The sequence below is a fragment of the Rhinoderma darwinii genome, chromosome 8 (assembly GCF_050947455.1).
Source record: "Rhinoderma darwinii isolate aRhiDar2 chromosome 8, aRhiDar2.hap1, whole genome shotgun sequence".
In the NCBI taxonomy this organism is placed as follows: Eukaryota; Metazoa; Chordata; class Amphibia; order Anura; family Rhinodermatidae; genus Rhinoderma; species Rhinoderma darwinii.
This window is the reverse complement of record NC_134694.1, coordinates 102,090,644-102,116,964: the sequence shown is the minus strand read 5'-3', so window position 1 is coordinate 102,116,964 and position 26,321 is coordinate 102,090,644. Positions and strand designations below refer to the sequence as shown.

The 26,321-nt window shown below is 40.0% G+C and overlaps 1 protein-coding gene across 3 annotated transcripts in view; it reads left to right on the top strand.

The window, feature by feature from the left end:
• LOC142658809 (leucine-rich repeat and fibronectin type III domain-containing protein 1-like protein) overlaps positions 1-26,321 on the top strand; it is a 361,275-nt gene that overhangs the window by 310,241 nt on the left and 24,713 nt on the right. The window lies entirely within an intron of this gene.

Genomic DNA, 26,321 nt, shown 5'->3' with positions numbered 1-26,321 from the left:
GCACTGGAGGCTGAATTATCCCTCAAATACACAGACTCTTAATTCCGAGCAATATAATAGTCCCTTCAAACAGCAAATTCATAAATCCTCTTTTTATTCCTACAATGAATTCACCGCAGATATAGATTTTTTGCACTTATTGAATAGAGCAAAAATACTCCTGTAATGGCCCCATATGTCTGCTGTTGTACAGGGTTTTTATGAGTTTTATCCTGAATACTGTGCGTTACTTAAACAAATTAACCTCAATTCGATGGAAACCGTTGATAGCTCGCCAGGTAATCTGTAAATATACGTCATGGATGTGAGATGTTAATGGTGTAAATATAGGAGTGCTTTATTGAAAGATGTATAAAGACACATGGGTGTAAAAATGATTGCACAACATGGCCATTGAGAGGAGCTATAGAGCATTCTACCAATTATGTCATGGTGTCCATTATTAACGGATGCTATTGATATATAAGGAGTCTGTCATGTCTCCATCAGATTTCCATCACTTTTTATTGTAAAGAAGAGAATAACATGCTATGCTATTCTTGCCACGAAAACCCAACAGCGGTAGTGTGAAAAGCCGAATGCCATTTAGACGGCCGTACTGCGCCACATTTTTGCTCCCATTTTATAGTCTCAATACCTGGACCTCCCGCGGTTCTACTGAACCAGACTTAGATCTGAATAGTCTTAAATCTATTATTTCATGTATTATTACCAATGGTGCCATTTCTCCACTCACGACACACTTTCAGAACAGCAGCACGCAAACACTTTACAAACTGCGGCCCGAAAGCCAATAATCATCCCTTTTTGCAACTCTGATCGCCCCTTTTACCCATGGCAACAACGAGTGATATGTGATCAGACAGCCTATCGCACACCTTAAATACCCACCAAGCCACGACACATCACTTCCTTCATGGGCTACGTGCTGCCGATGGAGAAAGTAGGAGGTGGTCATAATAATGTGACTCGACTGTGTGTATACTCACCTCCCCCTTCGCTCTCCCATGGCAATGTGACTCTAGTCCCTCTGGTGGTCTTGGTACACCCGGCCACCTGCAATGACAATTCGTCACATGTACGCAACACAGTGGGACCAGACACCACAACTTCTAAAGCAGATATCTAATGGGTGCACCTTCCGGGTGGGCCGACTACTTCTTATCCAAACTTGAATCCAGTAAATAAAGAAATACAACAGCACTCCAAATGTTGTGTATACTTCAAGTGATTTTATTTAACACTTTATACTCAAAACCATGAAACACCGCTGGTGAAATATTAATGTAATAGCTACATATCATTTGTGAACAAATCCTAAGAGCTTTTCGATTTTATTAATATATTTTTCACAGATAAATAAGAGTCTTTTGTACTTTAGAGGTCAATGGGAAAAGTCCACCACACACAAGACATGGGTTGTTGTTTTTTTTCCATTGCAGTGAACATACACTTTCATAGTCACTGCAATAAATAAAAACCCATGTCTTGTGTGTGGTAAACTTTCCCCTATGACCTCTAAAGTACAAAAGACTCTTATTTATCTGTAAAAAAATATATCAATAAAATCTAATAGATCTTAGGCACTATTCACATATGCGTCATGGTTTCTGTTCATAAGAACAGATCCCAGCGTAACCCATTGACTTCTAATAGGATCCGTTGGAGTACCGTTATGGTTTATGCCATTTCAAAGCCGGGAATATTGCTGCATGTCGTCAAATCAAATAGCGCTGCATGTATTCTTGCCATGGGCTTGTAAAAAACAATTGCATGGCGCGCTGCCTACACCTCCTCCAGACTCTTCCTGATGTCTTTTCTCAAAAGTTGGCAAGTATGAAATATGTATATCTACAATATAGATACTGCAATATAACTCAGCTGCCATCCCCTGTTTCTTCTATACAGTGCTATGATGCTGTAGGCTGATTCCCAGTATCCCACAGTGCATCCTCCTTTACAGCACTGCTGCACGTATGAGCTGGAACGTACATTGTGACTATACTGGTCAGTCACTAACATAAAGCAATAGTTAATTGCATATAAACTAATATAGGAAGAGAAGAAGAAGCACGATGGAAATCGGCCTGCAGCTGAAATTGAGGCTTTTTATAGAACTAACATTACATAGTAAAAATATTGCAAATTTACATATTTATTTAAGCTTTGCTTGATTTCAGTTTTTAGTGGGAAGTACACAATAAATTGACTCTACCATCAGAAAATTATATTTTCAAAAAAATGTAAGTATTCAGACTGTATAGGGGGTGCAGAGGTAGTAGTCACACCCGTGACCTGGTGCCCAAATACCCTTGGTCACATAAGAAGACACCAGTATTACAAATAGGACAAGGTAGATATTGCATTAGAGCCCAGGAGCTTCAAGTTATGCGTCTGCTGTCATCTCATCATCACTGAAGGGAGGATTATAAACCTGAATGACAGTTCTCTTGTACTGCTGGAGACTAGATAAGCAGGATTACACCACTGACTACAGCAGCACACTTTCTGGTTGCAGAAGGAAACAAGTACGGCTCCTATTCTTGGAGACTCTATTACTCTATGGCACTTTCTTGGAGACACTGATGGAATAACTATTTACATTTTAGTTTCTCACTGCTCTAGATTCTGACTGTTCTGGGCTCGGTATACAGTACATTATATAAATTGTTTATTTTGAAGATTAATAACACATCATGAGATGGCGAATGGCATGGTTTGACTGCTGCCAAGCTATTTTTCCCTGTCTCGTGGTGCCAATCCTGCTCTGAGCTGATTGGGTGAGCCATTTGAGACAGACTCTTTGGTATGGATACATTACCTAAGGCTATTTTCACACCTTGCAGGACTGGCAGCGCACACATCTGCACCACTACATCAATACAAAATTTCTTGTTAAAAAAAAAATACAGCAAACCGCACTGTGTAAAACTGGCCTAATGGCCTTTTAAACTGGGCTTCCAGACAATACATCCGTACCCACCAGTCTGTGTTAAAGTGCACTTCCAATGATGGCTCCATCACCACAGCCGATATGTTGTGGGAGACAGCAGATGGAGTGGGTAGGCCCATCTGCTAGGCACTTATTCCCATCTGGATATTTACACAACCTATTATCTGCTGTGGTAGAGCCCATCATTGGAGGTATACGTAAAGACAGCCATACACAGTGCGATATTACTGCCAGATTCAAAGACAAGGAACGACCATCTAATAAACGCTACTAAGGATAAGCTTTCGGCTACATTCTTGTAAATATGCAATCCTTTTTCTCTTAGAGAAAGGAAGGGTCACAACCCACTATGCTAATGGGACGCAAGGGTTGAAAAGAGGCAGATGGGGGGTTAAGTTGGCCAGAACTGCTTTTTTCCCCACTCCCCAAAAACATGTATGCTTTGGCGAGCATTCATGTTTATTATAATGAAGAAAGGGGTATAGGCCATGCAAACAAAGGACCGGGCATGTTGAAATCCAAAATGCCTGATCCTTCTTTCCCCTCACATCGGCCATTCTGAGAGAGTAGTGTATATGGCCAGCTTTAGGCCCCTGGAGTCTGCAGACCTTGTACATTTTTACAAAAAACTGTGAAAAACCATGAAAGACAACTTTATTCCCAGCTGTCAGTAGAAAGGAAATACATATAAATGGAAATTACATAACAAATTTCAGTTTCTACTATTATGTGTCCACCTTGGTGCAGGAACTGTTATGGCGCAGCCTCTAATGTGGAGCTGCAAAAAATCCAGTAAAAGTCTTTGGAGCAAATCAGTTTCCACTAGAATTTGTTTCTTAAGCTTCTATACACATAAGATTTAGATAGTCCAGAATGCACCTGATCAATCGTCCGTGGGACCGTTAATACGAACCATCCCACTAGCAACATGCCGGATTAAACTGGTCGATCAGGTAGAGAATTAAAAATAAGAAAATAAAAAAACAGAGTTAGCTAGCGCAAAGTGGTAAATGATTGGCCGAATTCAACCATGGCTGAAAAAAATTCAACCAGACTGATCAGATTTATGGAAGGCAATAGTCTGCCATCTACCATTGTGAACGATCATTCGTGTATAATTTTCAAACGATGGTTGGCTGATATGGCCAAAATTGGCCATTTCAACCAACAGTTATGTTATGTGTATGGGCAGCTTCATGGGTTGTTTCACAACTGAAGGGGTTGTCTCATGAAGAAAACCTCTTTTTAAATACATGTTGGCCTCTCTAACCCCCGGCAATAAACTCAATGCCGCATCTGGCCAGACATTTCCCCTGCAGTAGCAAATAAATGGCTGTTTATCTAAAACATGAACGGGCTAGGTTTGTCAGAGCTGGCTTATAGAGAGGGGTCCCCAGTGGGGGACCTTCCTCTATGATGTCCATATACCGTGATAGTACATATTGACATGAGACTACCTCTAATCTATTAAACCTTATTGATTATATGTCCTGTGTGTGCAATGATACCAACAAAATTTATGACAAGCGCATGTAATGTATAGATGGAGGGTGGGCCCTCAGAATATTTTCCTCTGGTCGGCCCGAAGAACCTCAGTCCACCACTGGGTACTACTCCCTCAGAACGTATGTTTCTTATTTCAATATATGATATATAACAATGGTATGATGATGTTAATAAAAATTAATTAGGGTCATTGCAAGATTCTTATGCTGTAACTTAAGAATTCTCCATTCTTAATCCGAAATTAATTTATTGTAACTTTCCAGTAACCTTGCTGCCAAATTAATCTCTGGCTGTAAATGGCGCTATCCTGGCCATAGAAAGTGAACTGAAATGCACTTTCCCTTTTGAAAGGCAATAATCCATTTAATGCAGCCTAAAGCTAAGAGGGATCAAGGCAAAATTAGTCTCATTTCACATGTAATACAATTATCGCCAACAGATTACTGTATATGACTCCTATCCAGTTTCAGTCCTCTAATGGATTGACAAAAAAGAGAGAAGGAGAAAGTAGATATAAATCGCCACTCGTGAGAATGTAATTCTCAGAGAGGATAATACTCATTTTAATATTGATTTATTTTCTCACGGTGACCAACAGTTCAGTTTATTTAATAACTATTTCGAGAATTAGCTAAAATTAGTGGAGAGATTAGAAGAATCATTTCATCAATGAGGAAGAATTAAAATATGATAACGTGCAAAAAACACATTGAACTATATTATTATGAGCTGCACACTAAAATAAAAATGTACTGAAATAAGACATCTCAAGGGTGCACCTGCTACATATGGGTTAAGGAAGCCATCTACAAAATTGCTGCACACCTTTGGCAGCTTTTTATTTTTTTAAAGGAGATATATGTATTTAGTAAAAAAAAAAAAGTTTTACATTTTTTTTATTTAAATTAAATTTATTTACATTTTTATTACAAATATTGTGTCGTTTCACTTCTGCAGCTTCTTTGTATCACAGTACGTAGAAGCTGCAGAACACCATTGTCAGCCAAATCCGTCAGTGAGCTAGTCTAACGGCTTGGTCTGCAGCGGCTCCTGTGTGCTTCCTGACCCATCATCTAAGCCTAAGGCCTCATTTACACGAGCGTGTGCGTTTTGCGCGCGCAAAAAATGCAGCATTTTGCGTGCGCAAAAGGCACTTGACAGCTCCGTGTGTCATCAGTGTATGATGCGCGGCTGCGTGATTTTCGCGCAGCCGCCATCATAGAGATGAGGCTAGTCGACGTCAGTCACTGTCCATGGTGCTGAAAGAGTTAACTGATCGGCAGTAACTCTTTCAGCACCCTCGACAGTGCATTCCGATCACCATATCGAGTAACCTGTTTAAAAAAAAAGAGGTTCGTACTTACCGCGAACTTCCCGGCCGTTGCCTTGGTGACGCGTCCTTGGTGACGCGTCCTTGGTGACGCGTCTCTCTTGACATCTGGCCCCACCTCCCTGGATGACGCGGCAGTCCATGTGACCGCTGCAGCCTGTGCTTGGCTTGTGATTGGCTGCAGCTGTCACTTGGACTGAATTGTCATCCCGGGAGGTCAGACTGGAGGAAGAAGCCGGGAGTTATCGGTAAGTCAGAACTTTTTTTTTTTTACACGTTCACGTATATTGGGATCGGAAGTCACTGTCCAGGGTGCTGAACCAGTTTAACTCTTTCAGTACCCTGCACAGTGACTGTCTCCTGCCGGGTTCGGTCAAAACTAGTTCGGCCGAACCCGGTAGAGTTCGGTTCGCTCATGTGTAAGACACTCCGTTTGGATGTTTGTAAACAGAAAAGCACGTGGTGCTTTTCTGTTTACATTCAGTTTGACAGCTCTTGCGCGAATCACGCAGTTCGCACGGAAGTGCTTCCGTGCGACCTGCTTGGTTTTCACGCACCCATTGACTTCAATGGGTGCGTGATGCGTGAAAAACTCAGAATTTTAGAACATGTCGTGAGTTTTACGCAACGCACTCGCGCTGCGCAAAATTCACGCATCGTCTGCACTGCCCCATAGAGTAATATAGGTGCGTACGACACGCGTGAAAAGCACGCGCGTCGCACGCGCGTATATTACGCTCGTGTAAATGGGGCCTAATACTGATCAAGTTATCGACTTCAAGGAATGGCAAAGTGATTACAGCCTGCCCAAGGGTGCTTGGCATGGGGGCAAGCAACCAGGCTACAAATCTGGGCCCTACACAAAGCTTCTTTGAGGTAGGAATATAAATAGGAGTTCCAGGAAGTAAAAACATTTTCAGGGGCCACTAATATGTGTTGTTTTTTTTTTATATACACACTTGATCATACAACCAACAACTTATGGTAGACTATATTCGCATTGAATTTTTTTGCCTACGTTCAACATATGCATGGGGCCCTTACTGTACCACCGTATGTAGGCCGCCAATTTCATATGGAGGCCTAAGGAGTTTTCATCAGATGCTGTATGTATGCAGTTTTTCTCCATAAATAGACCGCGGCACGGACGAGTCCTGTACAGCTCCATAATATGGACTCCCTGTGCTGCCGTTCAGCCTCCATGCCGTGTGCATGAGGCCTTAGGATTACCTAAAACATAATAGAGAGTGCATAGAAGAGGAGCGGTGTAGGATACTGGTCTTTTGTGCGAATTCACTGCAGACATCAGAGAGCCACTTTCTTCGCTTGCAGCTTAGTTTTCTTTGATGTATTCCTTACCATTTTTTTAATTGCTGAATAATATTATTTGCATCTGCACATTTGAATATTTTTTAGAGAATCCTCCAGTTTGCGAAAAATCCATTTTTATTATATTATACTTTCTCCTTATTTGCAATTTAAAATCACATGGGATAAAAAGAATTCTTTACATGATTTGCTCTGCATCCAACATTATTAATTGCCCCCCATGAATTTGCAGAGGAAAACATTCCTGTGGAATAAAAATGCTAATGTGTTATCACTTTACCGTTTTATTGCTAATTCCCACAACAGCCACCTTCTCTGCCCTTAAATCACAGTAGTTTTGGTTATAGACAGGAGCTTTTAAGAGCTTCAGTTTCCATTGCTGCTCTGGGTATTGAGGCAACGATAAAACAGCTCAAGTACCATCTACAGTGGGACCAAGGATCAGAGGCATAACTTGGAGCTCCTGGGTCCAAATGCAAAATCTGTATGAAGGCCCCCACCTACCATCTGCCATTTATAATACTGGTGTCTTGTTATGTGGCAGAGGTGCCTTCAGGTCCCCTCACGCACCGTGGCTCAGGTGTGACTGCTCCCTCTGCATCCACGATATTTGTGCCCCTGCCAAAAATCCTTGGGAGCCCACTATCATTCTAGACTGATCTACATTTAATGCTATACGATATCTTTAAGACCATTTAAGCATGGTAATAACAATCTTTTTGAAAAGTTTTGGAAACACTTTATTGTGACGTCTCAAGACGACTGTTTCATTAATTTTAATGAGCTGTTCATAGATGAAAAAAGTTGGCCCCGAACTCACCAGAGTTGGAATATTTTTTATTATCAGGATTCTGATCGTTAAAGTGGCATACACCAAAAGATTTTTGCAATGATGGGAGTGCCTGCTCATTTTGAAAATTGTTAAAGGGGTTGTCTTACCATTAAACATCATATTCATTGTATAGATCATAAAAAATAACAATGTTTGCAATTTACATACTGGTAAAAGCAATGATCCAGTGAAGCGTTATAACATTTATTTACATAGTATGGTGCCACCTGGTTTTCAAAGTGTATGGCAATGTGCACGTCTACCTAGTGAGCTGAGTGCTTGTGCAAACGCATCCTTAATTACTCTCCCCACAGCCAGGTCTCTGCATAGTAATCCTCTCTTCACTGCAAAGGGGCCACTAGAAATAGCTTTCTAACCTGCTTGTCAGGGAAGGAGCAGAGTCTCTGTAGTAGCATGGCAGTATAGCTGAGAAAACTCGTTCTTCTCAGGTAGTTAAGAATGCAAAGCTCTGCCTTCTGACAGCAGATATGAACCCTACACATCGCCACTCGGTCTTTATTGTTTTATTTAATTATACTTTCACTGATTTCTAAGGGAGTGCATACTGTGGATTTCACGTAGTATATCACTACTTCACTACTATAGATCCCATGTTACCTATCTGCAGGGAGAGTAAGAAGGGGCAATTTGTCAGCTGCTAGAGAGGGAGGAGACAGATTCTGCTCATAACCCACTCACAGCAGCACAGTTGACAGCAGCACCAAGGGGGACACAGGGAAGCATAAAACAATGACAAAGGTATTTTTATATGCTAGAGACTCTGCAAATTAATTTAAAACAACTATTAATAGACTTTCTGGACTTTTGGTATGAAATGATTCATTGTATAATCCCCTTAACGATGTTGCACATATTGTTCTTGTACATTTCTGCACATGCATTTTATTTCTTAAACCATAAATGTATGATATGTAGAAGTTCCCCCTTAAAGAAAAAAATCTCAACCATTGTAGGTGACTATATCTTGGAAGAGATTAAAGGCGCAAGCTTGCTCATCTGTGTCTAAAACTATTAGAGACTTTAATATTGAGGCCAGCTCTCCATTTAGTTTACCACCTGATGCGGTAGCCACCAGCCACCGGCCACCTTTGCATGAGTGTATCTCCATTCTCCCGATAAGTGATCCCCCCCCCCCTTCATACATTTATGGAATTCTTGTGGACAACTGACAAGTGTCTAAAGTTAGAAAACCCCATTACGGTAGTAGGAGTGAGATTTGCGTCTCATTTAACTAGTACAATTCAAGCTTGGATCATCAGCCTTTCTTGAGTTTTCTGGCTTAAAATATATGATTAATGCTAATCATACATTAATCATACATGAATACATTAATGGGCATGTGTGTTTTTTAAGTGCTTTGTTTGGCCAATATTTTTAGGTGTAACACATTCATGAAGAGTGACTTTGTGCAACCTTAACAAATCACAATCTAATATAGTCTCGAGAGTATTGGCTGAATAAAAGGTCTTTATGAAGCCAGCAAACTTTGTTCCAAAGGCTAATGGACAGATTTATATTTAGAATTTGCAGATTACTCAAAGGAAATGCCTCATATTTTACTGAATGTTTTTCCTCTGTGCGAATTTATTACAGAGGAACCACCATGAAAGCTATATAAGCGGCTCTATTGATTTTCAGCCAATTAAGAAATAGCTTAATAGTATTATTAACATGTCAGAAAAAGACAACTTCCTTGGGGAAAAAAAACCCTTGAACATCATTATATTTTTTTAATTTAACAATGTGCTGTTAATTTTCTTTGTATATGTTTATAGTAGTTGGAGCTTCATTTTTTTTTTCTCTCTATGTAGAGCGCTAAATCCCCTATATATGTAGCCATAAAATTAAATGATAAATTTCTGGCGGGCTATGGCCACCACTAGAGGGAGCTTATGAGCTTACTGCATACTGTTTATACATTGAACTCAATAATGATATAGTATGCGGTGAGCTCCCCCTAGTGGTGGCTACATGCAGCTAGAATTTCATAACTTAACTCTAAGGTATTGTAGAGGATTTGGAGCTCTGTATCAGAAAAATGGAACTCCACTCTCTATATTTGTTTGAAATGTTCTTTAAAACATTTGTAAGTCTGCTTTAGTAATGTAGAAAGAGCCAGGGATCTGAAATCGTCTGGCGTTGGCGTTGATGTTCTTTCACAATATATCAGCTTTTATTTGCAGCGTATTCTATATTTCACAAAATTGGTTAGAGATAGGGGAAATGAAACCTGGGAAGAAATAATAAACACATTTATTTCCCAGTCATTCTGAAGTCCTTCACCTAGAAGTCCACTCTTTCTAATTCCCCCTGTGTGAGCCCATACAGAGCATCCTATTTCTTCTTAAACCATCCGTACATTTTATACCGTGTGCAAACAGAACCAGAGCTTTGGTCTGTTTCTGTAGAACACGTATCACCTGGACATGAATAATTCAGCACATATATTCCTGATAATCCTCCTATTGTAGAATGGAAACTTGCCTTTTCCCGCTATAGTTTCTACATTTATCAGCAAGATTACATCTGTGATAGTGAATCGTAATCAGGTTTTTGTGCTTTTGTTCAGAGTCCTATTTAACCCCCTCCTAGCTTCTTGAAGTATAGGCTCTTTGCTCATTAGAACATTTGTATTCTTCTTTTTCCATATTGCAGGCATCTCTCTGTTATTGCAGACCAGGGACTGTACTGTACCATATGGGCAACATGTGCAGCTTCACAGGGGCCCAGTACTAGGGGGGCCCACTGCCACTTTAAAAGCAATTTACAACTGTCTATTAGATTACATGTAAGAGACTAAGAAATGAATTTCCTTGCTCACAATTACAGGTGGATTGTTATACCTGGGGTGACATGCAGGGGGTGCTCTGTAATGAGCTATTGGAGAGCAAGGGGCCCATATACTGTTCTTGCACAGGGGCCCTCTGTGTCCGCCCCTGCAGCAAACAATTTGATTAGTCTATGATTTTCCTCTGTTTTCAGTGCATGAGGTTAAAGAACATTTATTCCATTATTTAGAATGAGCCTGCAATGTATAAGAGAGGAACAACTAATTGGGTTTTGGGATATCCAACAATGGCTAGCTGCCATTCAGGAGCCTCAATGATAGAAGTATAGAAGCATGCGTCTCGGCAAATTTTACCACGCACGTTATTATTCTGATCAAACCAAACCAGGCTGCACCAAATCCAGAACTAGTTGTGCCACGTGGTGATCACACAATGGTGCCACCTTGCAGCTATTCCCCACTATTATGGCCATGAAGATGCAAGCCAAATAGTATGGCCAGTATAGAACTGAACATATCACTGCGCCCACCACACACAATTACCCATAATATTGTGCCAGCCACAAAGCAGTGTCTATAAAATAGTTTGAATTGTGTAGCAGTGCCCACAGAGTAGTTACTGCTACAACAGTGCCCATCCAAATGTGCCAGCTACAGCAGTGCACGTACAAATATGTCAGCCACGGTGCCTTCAAAATATAATAAACTTATCTCCCCCATGGTTCTGCAATACTGCCTACTTTTCTAATAGGAACTTACATGCCAATCAGCAAGTACGTAAATGTAGCTGCCTCTTCCTGTGCCAATCTCCACAGTCATAGATCAGAAAAATCGAATAGAGACTACTACGAGACACCATTCTGGGTATTCCCTCTGGGAAAGTTCAGATCTCCATGACGGGTTTCAAGGTGAAGAACTATGCCCCCCAGTTTAGCCGTAAGCCCTAACCCAGTGGATACACCGTCAGTCTGCTGGTCACTCCGTGGCATATGGCAGCCTTTACAATGGGTTACATTTTCTGCTTCTCTTTTATCATGCAATACCAGATTTGATGTTGCTCTTTGCAGTATAAGAGGTCCTGTCTCCAAAGCATAAATCCTGATGATGTTCCTCACCACCACCACTTATCATCCGCTCACGTTCCCCACACACAAATATGTTTTTATTTACAGCTATTCAGAATCAGTAGGGCCATAAAATTCAGACAAGCCTTGCGAATTGTAAGAATCATATCTATACACGTATTTGCCAGCCTGATCCATTATACAAGCATGACATACGGTCCTTGACATTTGCAGCCAGTAATGACATTTTGTTAATGACAATAATTAAAATATTATAAAATGGTAATGACGTAAGCCTACAAAAACCGAGCTAACATCACATCTAGTTAATTTTAATGCATTTTACATTTTTATGACTTAATTTATAATTGCTTGTGGCTTAGAGATTTACATTATTCTGACTTGGCATCATTAGGACAGCATGTTCCAACACTATGACCTTAAAATATCTGAGAATGGATCCTGACAGAGTCTATCCCAGCGCTCTATGAAGCCACAAAGTACAAAAGTTGTGCCATATACTTCTGGCATTGCTCTCTGACTTGTTTTCTGCTGACATGACATACATGACTGACCTAGTTATTGCCAAACTAAAAAGTCCTTAGAAGAGTATATACAGCACACAAGAGAATGGTGACAGCACACTGTGAACACTAATGTCACCTAAACCGCTAAATATAAATAAGTATGCATTTCTGCTAAATCTACTTACAATAGGGAGGTTCTTAGTTTGCCCACCTGCCACGACAAGGCGACAACCATAAATGCATATTTCTTTAGATTTAGCGGTTTATGTGGCATTACTGTTCGCAGTGTGCTGTCGCCATTCTCTTGTGTGCTGTATATTTGCAGTCATCTGCGTTCTTGCACCTGTATACACGTTTTGTTTCATTTTGTTGGAATGTGCTGTTCACACTTTTGTAGTGTTTATGTGATCCATATATGTGGGGTTAGTGACTGCCTCCATTTTTTGATCTTGCACTCCTCCCATTCTGCCTTGGGTGATTTAATTAGTTTAATGCTAGTTCCTACCATACCCAGATATATGTAGGCTTAGTCCCAGTCCTGGGTGTATGTGCAGAGTAGGTCCCCACCTTACAGAGGTCGCATTGTCGTGGTAGGTGGGCAAACACTTTTTGATCAAAAACGTGCACTAAGAACCTTCCTATTGTAAGTAGATTTAGCAGTAATGCATATTTATCTCTATTTAGCAGTTCAGGTGACATTGGTGTTCACAGTGTGCTGTCACTATTTTTTGTGTGCTGTATATTTTCAGTCACAGGCGTTCTTGCACCTGCACATACGTTTTGTTTCATTTTGTTGAAATGTGCTGTTCAAACTTTTTGAATGATGTTTGTTTCTCCCTCCACGTGCCATGGGCCAATCTCCATTTCCTTGCTGGTTAACAATGCAGTCCTGCACAGACTCCCACCACCCAGTATTAAGGGGATAGAACGGACTAGGGCTGAGCCCCCTCTCTCCAAGGGCCACATAACACTCACTTTACACCTCCAAGCAATCTCTTTCTGGTTATGTTTGTTTACGGAGTGTACTCTATGGATTTAAATTGCAGTGTTCACAAGAAGCACTGTACAATAATCTGCAATTGGATTGCGTTATGGAAGCTTTGCTAAGCTGTTAGGGGTGTGTCTGTCTACACAATGTTGACTGATTCCAAGTAACTGCAAGCAGAATTCTGAGTGATGACCCGGAGACCTAAGCAGCTATTTCCCAGTTTTTCCAGGGCTTAGAATAGTGACTTTTAACCTTTCAGATGGGGCCAGTTTTACTGTAGTGTTATTATTATTAGTTGAGGTTGGTCTTTTTTCTACTTGGACACAGTTTATGGAGTGGTTTGAGTTGTTTGAATTATACATGCCAGCTATGAAGCACATTAATAACTGTCCCATTTCTTACTCTATGAAGCTGTGTTATATATTCAGTTATCTGCGGTCGACTTAAACGGAGATTTTTTTTTTCAGCCATCAATCCCCTCCACATACACAATCCATCACATTTTAAATTCGATTATTTCATATGGAGTTTTATATTGTGATTTACAATCGATTTGCATGAAAACATAATGCGTCCCATTCCATACAATACTTCTATAAATCACATTGATGTCGGTGGAATAATAGGAGGTATTTAAATGGAGAAATATGAGCAGTCTTAGGCAGGATTTATATGAACAGACGTGGAGAGGTTACGTACAATATACAAAATAAAAAGATCCATTTTCTTTAAATATGCTCCAAATCATGGCTTAGGTTTGAGGAAATGGTCATGAATTTTAGAATTGTTTTCTACAACAGGATCAGGTAAAGCACAAAAAATCCTTCATTTGATATCAATATCCTTATAATCTCAATTAAAAATTGCTTTTGGGAATATGTATATTTTTTGGTTCAGAATTAGAAAAAAATCACTTATTTTTGTAAAAATTTGCAGTTTTTGTTTATTGGATATTATGGGTGGAGAAAACCATGCAAGAAAATAAATATAATATTCTTGTCATTATAAAGACAGTCCTGTCCGTATTTCCTATGAGGGAATATGGACGTCATAGAGGGGGAGTCCCTCACTTGGGACATAAGTTGAAATCCCTGGGCTCCAATGCAAAATCTGTAACGGGGTCCCCCACCCACCATGTGCCATTTATAATACTAGTGTTTTCTCATGTGGCAGAGGGTCGTGGTGCAAATGCTACCTATGCAACACCTATAGCTGCTCCCCTGCAGAATTCATGGGTCCTCAATAATGACAACTTGTCTAAATCCTGGGAAAGCAAAACATCTCCACACCCTCACACATCTAATTGAAGTCAGACCCCAGACCAGACCCCTATGTACTTAGCATTCCCTTGTCCCACCACAAGCTCTTGGCATTGGGGCCCTGCTCACAATGTCATTGCTGGCCAGTGTCAGGACTTTGAGAGCAAGGCCCCAGCAGTATTTACTATTTCCTTTCTCCATGGTAACTACAATTACTAAAGTGACAAGCGGAGCCAGAAGGGCATTTTTTTTTTTTTCATCTTTGTGTCCAGGCCCCTGATGGCAGTACCAGCCATATTGCCCTAAAGGCAGCCCTGTGGAGGGAATAAGGGCAAATTGACATGTATAATGAAAACAAGGCTCTGACCCCTATAAAGAAGTTTGGTCCTATTTAGAATAAAATAAAACTATAGGTAACTTTTCTTGTCCTAGACTACTTTCATTAACCCCGCTCACCATCCCATCCAGGGATACCATTTGTACTTAAAGAGGCTCTGTCACCAGATTTTGCAACCCCTATCTGCTATTGCAGCAGATCGGCGCTGCAATGTAGATTACAGTAACGTTTTTATTTTTAAAAAACGAGCATTTTTGGCCAAGTTATGACCATTTTCGTATTTATGCAAATGAGGCTTGCAAAAGTACAACTGGGCGTGTTGAAAAGTAAAAGTCCAACTGGGCGTGTATTATGTATTACTTTTCAACACGCCCAGTTGTACTTTTGCAAGCCTCATTTGCATAAATACGAAAATGGTTATAACTTGGCCAAAAATGCTCGTTTTTTAAAAATAAAAACGTTACTGTAATCTACATTGCAGCGCCGATCTGCTGCAATAGCAGATAGGGGTTGCAAAATCTGGTGACAGAGCCTCTTTAAATTAAAATTTGGGGTGAGGGAGTTGCCACCTCCACTCTAGGCACCGGCGTGCTTTGAAATCCCCCTTTAGAAATACTGCGTTTGCCCTTGCACTTGATAAATAAAAACTTTAAGAACAACATTAGAATTCCTTCACAGGGGCTGCAGATGGCCATTTGAGGACTTCCAGGGACACTGTGAGTGTTCTTGACTGGACGTTGGACTAATGCACGGCCATATTACGATTTTGTGTTGTATGGATCCATAGTTTGGCACCCATAAAATTTATGGGTCCAGACTTTACCATACTGTAGTACACAGAGTACCTACGGCTCTGTAATATGAAGCCCTTGGGACTCATGTTGAACTTCCTGCAATTTCCTAATGATGTAGACCAAGTATCTCCAAAGGGTTGATAGACTTTATAACTATTTTGCTGCCACACATAACAAAAATTCCTCCTTAGACCAATGGATAAGATGCCTGCAGTGATCATGCTCAATATACAGGATTTGTCGCTCGACCATCAGGATTATTTTATTTTGTCGGCATATAACCCCTTCTTCCTCACTGTATAATCAGCTATGTAGCATCTTACTTAACCATGCTGCTTGCTGTAAGGTGTGTAAATTGTCAGTCTCAGGTCAACCGATGCTTAAGATAAATGGTTATTACTTCAGGAGCCCTGTAATAACCTCTTATAAAACTTCCCATCTATGTCCCTTCGACAGGTTCAGTAATAAAAGTTTCTTTATATTTTGTACTGTTCTTTCAGCAGTCACATATTAAATTGCTCTTGGTTGTCATTGTCACTAAGTCCCTGACTTCACATAAAACAATGTCCTAACTCGTTTCATGTGTCTTTATTTGATTTCACAAACTACAAGTTAACAAACCAGTCAGAGGTCTGGCCCTCTAGCATCCACTGTGTGTTAGTCACTATTCCTGGTCACTGTGAATGATGGGCAGTTCTGTGGGCTAGGGGGAGTCATGTTTCGGTCTTTAAAGGGAATGTATCATAGGCGGGGACCCATTGACTTTTACAGGAGATTGTTCAAGGAGTGTGTGTGTGTGTTGTGTGTTGTGTGTTGTGTGTGTGTGTGTGTGTGTGTGTGTGTGTGTGTGTGTGTTACCTGTCATTGTAATCCTGCCTGTGATGATAATGAAATGACTGCTGAGAAGTGATCTCCACAGAACAGGAAGGATCAGTCTATTATGAATGGTGGATCCTGTGTTATCTATATAGAGGTGTTACCTGTCATTGTAACTCTGCCTGTGATAATGATGAGATGACTGCTGAGAAGTGATCTCCACAGAACAGGAAGGGTCAGTCTATTATGAACGGTAAATCATTTATTTTATATATATATATATATTATATATATATATACTACCGTTCAAAAGTTTGGGGTCACCCAGACAATTTTGTGTTTTCCATGAAAACTCACACTTATATTTATCAAATGAGTTGCAAAATGACTAGAAAATATAGTCAAGACATTGACAAGGTTAGAAATAATGATTTTTATTTGAAATAATAATTTCCTCCTTCAAACTTTGCTTTGGTCTTGGAATGCTCCATTTGCAGCAATTACAGCATTGCAGACCTTTGGCATTCTAGCTGTTAATTTGTTGAGGTAATCGGGAGAAATTTCACCCCATGCTTCCAGAAGCCCCTCCCACATGTTGGATTGGCTTGATGGGCTCTTCTTGCGTACCATACGGTCAAGCTGCTCCCACAACAGCTCTATGGGGTTGAGATCTGGTGGCTGCGCTGGCCACTCCATTACAGATAGAATACCAGCTGCCTGCTTCTTCCCTAAATAGTTCTTGCATAATTTGGAGGTGTGCTTTGGGTCATTGTCCTGTTGTAGGAGGAAATTGGCTCCAATCAAGCGCTGTCCACAGGGTATGGCATGGTGTTGCAAAATGGAGTTATAGCCTTCCTTATTCAAAATCCCTTTTACCTTGTACAAATCTCCCACTTTACCAGCACCAAAGCAACCCCAGACCATCACATTACCTCCACCATGCTTGACAGATGGCGCCAGGCACTCTTCCAGCATCTTTTCAGTTGTTCTGCGTCTCACAAATGTTCTTCTGTGTGATCCAAACACCTCAAACTTCGATTCGTCTGTCCATAACACTTTTTTCCAATCTTCCTCTGTCCAATGTCTGTGTGCTTTTGCCCATATTAATCTTTTCCTTTTATTAGCCAGTCTCAGATATGGCTTTTTCTTTGCCACTCTGCCCTGAAGGCCAGCATCCCTGTGTCGCCTCTTTACTGTAGACGTTGACACTGGCGTTTTGCATGTACTACTTAATGAAGCTGCCAGTTGAGGACCTGTGAGGCGTCTATTTCTCAAACTAGAGACTCTAATGTACTTGTCTTGTTGCTCAGTTGTGCAGCGGGGCCTCCCACTTCTCTTTCTACTCTGGTTAGAGCCTGTTTGTGCTGTCCTCTGAAGGGAGTAGTACACACCGTTGTAGGAAATCTTCAGTTTCTTGGCAATTTCTCGCATGGAATAGCCTTCATTCCTAAGAACAAGAATAGACTGTCGAGTTTCACATGAAAGCTCTCTTTTTTTAGCCATTTTGAGAGTTTAATCGAACCCACAAATGTAATGCTCCAGATTCTCAACTAGCTCAAAGGAAGGTCAGTTTTATAGCTCCTCTAAACAGCAAAACTGTTTACAGTGGTGCTAACATAATTGCACAAGGGTTTTCAAGTGTTTTCTAATCATCCATTAGCCTTCTAACACAGTTAGCAAACACAATGTACCATTAGAACACTGGAGTGATGGTTGCTGGAAATGGGCCTCTATACACCTATGTAGATATTGCATTAAAAAACAGACGTTTGCAGCTAGAATAGTCATTTAGCACATTAACAATTTATAGAGTGTATTTCTGATTAATTTAATGTTATCTTCATTGAAAAAAACGGTGCTTTTCTTGCAAAAATAAGGAAATTTCTAAGTGACCCTAAACTTTTGAACGGTAGTGTAATCCTGCCGGTGATTTGTACTACAGCTGTAACACTGATCGGCCTCTGAAGGACAGTACTATCTTAAAGAGGTTGTACGGGTGTATTTACATCAGATGTATTTCTCCCAGGTTTGTTTTTTTTAGCTAATTTTCCTAGGATTTTCATACTGCAGCAAAACCACAGCATATTTTACAAAAAAGTTGAGGTTTTGATAAAGGTGTGAAAAAGGTCTCATGTCAATATACCCCAAGATAGTGTTTTCCAACAAGGGTTCTCTGATATTCTGGGGTTCCTCAGAACCTGGTCAGGAGTTCCTCAGAATACCATTATATTACTTGTATATGGCAGTTTTACCTTTTGCAGGCTCTATCTTTAATTCCTCAGTTTTTACTGAACAAATGGCTGAAGCCTAACTGCTACTATATCTTCTATACACTGCACACATAGAGAAAAAAACATCCTACCCCCAATCTCTATCTATCAAATATATATATATATATATATATATATATATAATATATACATACATAAATATATATACATATGTATGTATGTATGTATGTATGCATATATATATATATATATATATATATATGCTGCAGTAGCATGGATGAGATTATACAGCAGTAATGAGCAGTGTAGCTGTGAATCTAGCACTGGGGTTTGATATTACACTTACTAAAAGCTGCAGTAACCTCTCTGCATCTCTCTCTCTCTCTCTCTCTCTCTCTCACTATGCTTCTATGCTCCCTCCTCCCCCCTCCCCTCTCCCCTCTTCATAGACTTCAATGGGCAGCTGTAACCTGATCCCTCAGTGAGCTCATAGTCCGCCTTGTCTCAAGGAGACGGATTTATCAGTAAATTCAGATTGAGTGAACAGTTATGAGGGAGGGGGTAAGGAGCCTGGGAAGTGGAGAACAACGTTTCTATTTCTCTAATAAGATATATTATAATGTTTCCTATATTCGCTTGTACTATTAATTTATGCAAGGTTTGTTGAAAAGTTAGTGACCATTTAAAGGACTGAACTATTTGTACTCCATTAGTGAATGTGAGCAGCAGATTTTTCATAATTGCCAGAAAAAAACGGTGAAATCTATGGCTTTAGCGTTTCTGAACCCCCCATGCTTTTCCTTTAAAAAAACATTTTATAATCAGGTATTTTAAAGTCCCTGGTGGTCTAGTGGTTAATAAAGTCGCTGTAGGCCAATGGTTTTATGAGATCAAATGACAGTCGTAGTGTTTTCTTTGATTAAACAGGACACTTATCTTATATGAGCATGCCTGCTGAGCATCCTGTGCCCTGCAAGGCTATCGGGACACTAAAGCTGGCCATAAAGACCCTTGTCCAGATGATTTTTGTTCCTGATTCTTCTATAAACTTCTAGGCTCGGATTAGTAAAGCTTGCATGCTTATTTCAATAGGGACATAAAGAATACATTAAACGACAGTCATGTTGAAATCAATATGTTCAATTGATTTTTACCCTGTCAGCAAACATCAGGGGATAGTAAGACTGCTCCCATACAAATAAAAGTGGCTATATAAAACTAAAAATTAAGGGCTGCTTTTTTTCCAGAAACAGCTCCACCCTTGTCATCTGAATGGGTATGAGCCGCAATACCAGACATCACCCAAGGACAAGAGAGGCGCTGTTTCTGAAAGCAAAACCAGTCCCTTATTTATAACCCCTATTAAATTGTATGACCAGTCTAGGACCTGGAAAGAAAAACAATATCTAGAGACACACACCCCCCCCCCCCCCCCATTGCTTTGGGCGGAATAAAGCACTGAGCATTTCCATGTACTTCTGTTTTCCTGCATCCTCCATGATTCACCAAGCTGTATGTTTTAAAGCAGAAAGTACTATGGAAAGGGAACAGTTAATAGTTTGACCCTATCATGGGCTTCAGATTTTTTGATCCTATTCTCTGTGTTATTTTGACTTTCTCTCCAGCAGCTAAAGCGTTAACAGACCATTGTCATTAGACATCGTTTCCCCTGCATTACTTGATAACACCTGAAGTGCATTGTCTGTAAACTATTATTTACCGGAGATATGTTCTCTTATGCATGCACATATATTTACATGACTTAATATAAAATGTGCATTTTTATCGAACTGGAGACAGTGAAGTATATATCGCATCTAAACCTTTCCTAAGAACATGGCTCATTTGAATTCATTGTGGGTCAATATTACAGATTAACCCATTATCCTTTGACCCCGGGAGCAGCTATTAGATTATAAAATATAATAGAAGTGCTGTGCGCTGCAAATTTACTCCATTTAAGAGAGAAGCCGGTAGCTGAAGCTTCAAACTCCATGGAGAATCTGTTCCAGAGATCAAGCGCGAATCCGAGATGAAAAGTCGCCTTGTACATTGACTGCTTAGTCCTACCGGTGGCTGGACACCAGCAGATACATACAGTACAGGTATTTTATGGGTGAATTGATATTCTTCAAGAACCATATAGTTTTTTATATCGGCCCAAAAAAAAAAAATTAGACTAGGGCTCCACAGCGTTCACGTGACATTTGCCGTAAAATCGCAGGTTACCGTAACTGCTGCACAACCTTAAATTTTCCCAATGAATGAAAAAGCCACATGTGCCTTACGATGATCACTTCCGACCATTGCGGAATTTTCCCCCATAAGGAAACATTGAGTTCATAAGACAGGGATTTGACCAAAAGTTACCATGGAGCCCATTTATGACTGCAAATAAAAATTGCATCTAAGGGCTTATTCAGATGAACATCGATATCGTCTGTGTGACGAAGGTTTTTTCTAACGACCGTCACACGGCTGCATGTATTTCTATGGGGCTATTCACGCGCCCGTTTTTTTAACGGCCCGTGAAAAAATAAGACATATCCTATTCTTGTTTGTTTTCACGGATCCCTCAATAGACTCAAGTCTGTAAGGGATCCGTGAAATCGGGTCCCGCACGAGTGCAAATGGGCCATGAAAAATTGACGTTTTTTACAGCTAATTTGACAAACGTTCGTCTGAATAAGGGCTAAGGGTAACTTCACATGTGCTGAATGGCATTGTCTTTTTGCTGTGCAGCTAATTACCGCTCTGCAAAACCAATTTAATACGAATTGCTGCGGTTTTGCACTACGGATTTTGGCTGCACAGCTTCTACCAGTTGAAACAAGTTGCACCTGGTAGAAGCCGTGCAGTCAAGCTAGGCAGCTCAAATCCCTGGCAATTCACGGAAAAAACACTGCAGATTTCCTTTAAATTAGAAAAAAAAAATTATTCATTTAAAATTTGCAGTTGTGGATTTTGCTGCTGATCCGTGGGTAATCCTCAGCATAATTATACAATTTTACATTGTTAGTGGATTTTTTTGCGGATTTTTATCTCCCCATTGAAGTCATTGAAAAAATTCTGTATAAATCTGTTCTCAATTCTCAACGGAAATTGATATGCTGCGGATGAAAAAAAAATCCACACCGCAGGTCAATTTCCGTGCGGAAAAATTCTGCAGCATGTAAATAAGATTTGATAAAATTAACTTTTTTCTCCGGTGCCATTCTGGAGGAAAAATCTGCAGCATTTGTGAATCCACCCTAAGGGTATGTGCACACGATAACAACAATTAAGGCTGAAATTACGAAGCGGTTTTCAGGAGAAAACAGCTCCTGCATTTCAGACGTAATTGCTCGTACTCGCGTTTTGCGAGGCGTCAATTACGGCCGTAATCTGGAGCTGTTCTTCATTGACGTCAATGAAAAACGGCTCAAATTACGTCCCAAGAAGTGTCCTGCACTTCTTTGATGACGCTGTTATTTTACACGTTGTCTTTTGACAGCGACGCGTAAAATTACAGGTCGTCGGCACAGTACGTCGGCAAACCCATTGAAAGGAATGGGCAGATGTTTGCCGACGTATTTGAGCTGTGTTTTCAGGCGTAATTCGAGGCGTAAGACGCCTCGTTTACGCCTGAAAATAGGTTGTGTGAACCCAGCCTAAGTCTACCACAAATTTCACAATGGTGACATTATTAGAACAATTTTTAGTAAAGACATATTTTATAATCATTATAAAATGAAAATCAATCATTCTTATAATTTCTAATAATAATAGGCGTCTCCCGATCTGGAGGACCTGGCATGCCCATGCATTAAAAAGATAGCCCATTGATTTCAATCAAACTGTGTAATGTTTCATTTCTCCTGTGGGGGCGCTGCAGGAGAATTGAACATTTGCGGCCAAGTTTCCCAACAGATTACAGCTGATCGCTGGGGATTCTACTGGACACCATGTAAACAGCTTATTATCAGGGAGGCTTCTAACAAAAAGAGATTGTGCAAAGTGGACAACCCCTTGAATTTATAGATAATAACATTAATCTGGAAATGTGTTATAATAGAAAAAGAGCCATATTACTGGATTACACTGAGCATTACATCGCATAGAGTTCACCAGCTCACTGACGGGATTTATTCATTCTGTAGCGTGGATTGGTGGATCATTCTGTGAAGTTGGCCTTATGGTCCTATTACACGACCTGATGTGGGCCGTGAAAATGAGCGCCGATCAACGTTCACTTGTTTCTTGTTTCACAAAGAGCAATGATTGGTGATGTCTGGGGACGAGCGATGGTTACTACGATCGTTCGTCCCCATACATTTCCATCATTTCGGCAACACATCTCCCTGTTTAATATTTAATGCTGCATAAATGATACGATCAGCCGATGAACGAGCTTGTTCATCAGCTGACTGTTGCCCTGTGTACACAGAGTTCCCAAAAATATACCTGATGTATATATACATTTTGCTTCCTTCGTCGAGGTGATCCTCGGATCGGGTATACGTCATCATGTCCACCATAGGTAAATATACTATCTAAAATCACTATAGGTATTTATGTGATTTACAACACTCTATATCTTTATGTCTCTAACATGTGTCATGCAATGTACTACTACTTATGCCATATCCAGTTGATCAGATTCTAGATTCCTGATCTTTAGGTTATACTATACATTACTTTGTAAAATATTTGCATGTTGCCACATGGTTATTATTGTGGATTATGGTGGACATTCCAATCCGGGGCGTTTTTAATTAATTGTGTTTTAACTGTATGTATTCTGTGGGTAATTTCTCCCTTAATGGGATAATAAAGGTTTATACATTTGTTTACTTTATTGTGAATTGATGTTATATATACAACCATACCGAAGAAAGAATAGAGCATATAGTCGGAGTATATAAGAATATATCAATTTTATTATTACAAAATAACATACATTTAAAAACACATCATTCGAAGACTCTAGTACTAGTACTGTGGTACGTCATTCAGCACAGGAAAATATTATGTAACACAGACTAAATGGTGTATGCCGCAAAATTGTATATACTACCCACAGAAGTGATTATAGTATATTACATCCATGTGGATTGTATACTGATCATCCGCAGTGTCCTCTCAGTTATATAAGCATGAAGGATACTATTAAGTCAGGAGAGAGTCACAGCGGGAGGATCAGTAATGAGAATAGTGAGCAGTTATAACAGTGCAGTCTTACCCATTTCAAAGGGAAGTAAGGAGTATCGATACACGTCTGTGCTGAGTCGCCCACAGAAAAACCCCAACGCGCGTTTCGCTGTTCTTAGTCGCTTCCTCAGGGGGTACATCAGGAGGAAGCGACTAAGAACAGCGAAACGCGCGTTGGGGTTTTTCTGTGGGCGACTCAGCACGGACGTGTATCGATACTCCTTACTTCCCTTTGAAATGGGTAAGACTGCACTGTTATAACTGTTCACTATTCTTATTACTGATCCTCCCGGTGTGACTCTCTCCTGACTTAATAGTATCCTTCATGCTTATATAACTGAGAGGACACTGCGGATGATCAGTATACAATCCACATGGATGTAATATACTATAATCACTTCTGTGGGTAGTATATACAATTTTGCGGCATATACCATTTCGTCTGTGTTACATAATATTTTCCTGTGCTGAATGATGTACCACAGTACTAGTACTAGAGTCTTCGAATGATGTGTTTTTAAATGTATGTTATTTTGTAATAATAAAATTGATATATTCTTATATACTCCGACTATATGCTCTATTCTTTCTTCGGTATGGTTCTATATTACGGAGCAGTCTATCCGATACATTATGGGGGGAAGTTGGCCTCTTAAACTTTACCTAGCCTGTAACCAATATGTGCTTGGAGTCTATTTATCCTTATCTAATGTTATATATACATCAGGATTATTTTTGGGAATTCTGATAACTGATAGTTATATCTGATGGAATAGTGTATGCTTGGGATACATTTTTGTTGACAACTGTGTACACAGAGCAATGATCGGGAACGATTATTCATATGAACACTTATTTGCCCGGTTATTGGCCCATGTAAAAGGGCCTTTAGAATGACACATTTAATGTTTGCTCCAGGAGCTTTGTGTGTCCCAGGGCTTGATGCGCAATGCGGCTCTTACTAATTTCAACAAATCAAAGAGAAAGTGCAATTATGTGTAAAGAAATGTGAAGAAAGGATTGAAAAATGTGATTCTAGATATAGGAGTCACAGTGGTGGATACATTTACTTTATGTAGACAAATTCTCATAGAAACCCTTGTTTTTATTTTCCCCCAGAATCCACATATAAGGGCTCATACACAAGAAAACCTACAAAACCAGAGAGAACAATTGTTCCAATGTTGCAAATAGTACTTGGAGGTACCCACAATAGAATATATATATACCGATGGGAAGATATCAACAATTAGCCAAAGCCAAATATATAAGTCAAAATACAAAAATCTTTATTGTAATATTTATGTTATAGGTGCAGATATACCGCGCACAATAAAAATACAAGTACACAAAACACAAGTAAAATATACTCCAAACAGGTGGGCAGGATATAGGAAAATAATCAATGTAAAATCACTTGATACAGACTAATATAAGTATCAAAAAAATAATTGTAAGCCGGACTAAATACCCTGCAAACCCTAAAGAATATATTGTACAAGAAAGGTGGCACCACTCCCAGAAGAAGCTAATGCGAAACGCGTTGCAGGGTGAGGTGGGTGGACATCACCTATACATTCCATCTACACACCTATCATGGGCCATATTGCTATGGACATTAACTCTTTATATTTAATTATATTGTTCTTACCTTTCTTGTACAATATATTGTTTAGGGTTTGCAGGGTATTCAGTCCTGCTTACAATAATTTTTTTTATACTTATATTAGTCTGTATCAAGTGATCTTACATTGATTATTTTGCTGTGTCCTGCCCACCTCTTTGGGGTATATTTTACTTGTGTTTTGTGTACTTGTCTTTTTATTGTGGGTGGTATATCCGCACCTGTTTACAATAAAGATTTTAGTATTTTGACTAATACACATGGAGCCTTAAAGGGGTTGTCCAGTCCTTAAAAATTGATGGCCTATCCTTAGGATAGGCCATCAATAGCTGATCGGTCAGGGTCCAACTCCCGGGACCCCCGCAGATCAGCTGTTTTGAAAGGGGTGCAGCACTCGTGCGAGCGCAGTTTCCCCTTCATTTCTACTTGCTCACTGTGAATTAGCGACATGGATGTAGCGGCGATTCACAGGTATTGCAGCCTTCTTCCATTCACTTCAATGGGAGAAGAAGGCTGCAATACCTGTGAATTTGCCGCTACATGTGTGTTGACGATTCATATTGAGCAAGTAGAAATGAAAGGGAAGCAACGCTCGTACGAGTGCTGCACGCCCTTCTAAACAGCTGATCGGTGGGGGTCCTGGGAGTCGAACCTTGACACATTAGTTATTGATCGCCTATCCTGAAGATAGGCCATCAATTTTTAAGGACTGGACTACCCCTATAATAGGGC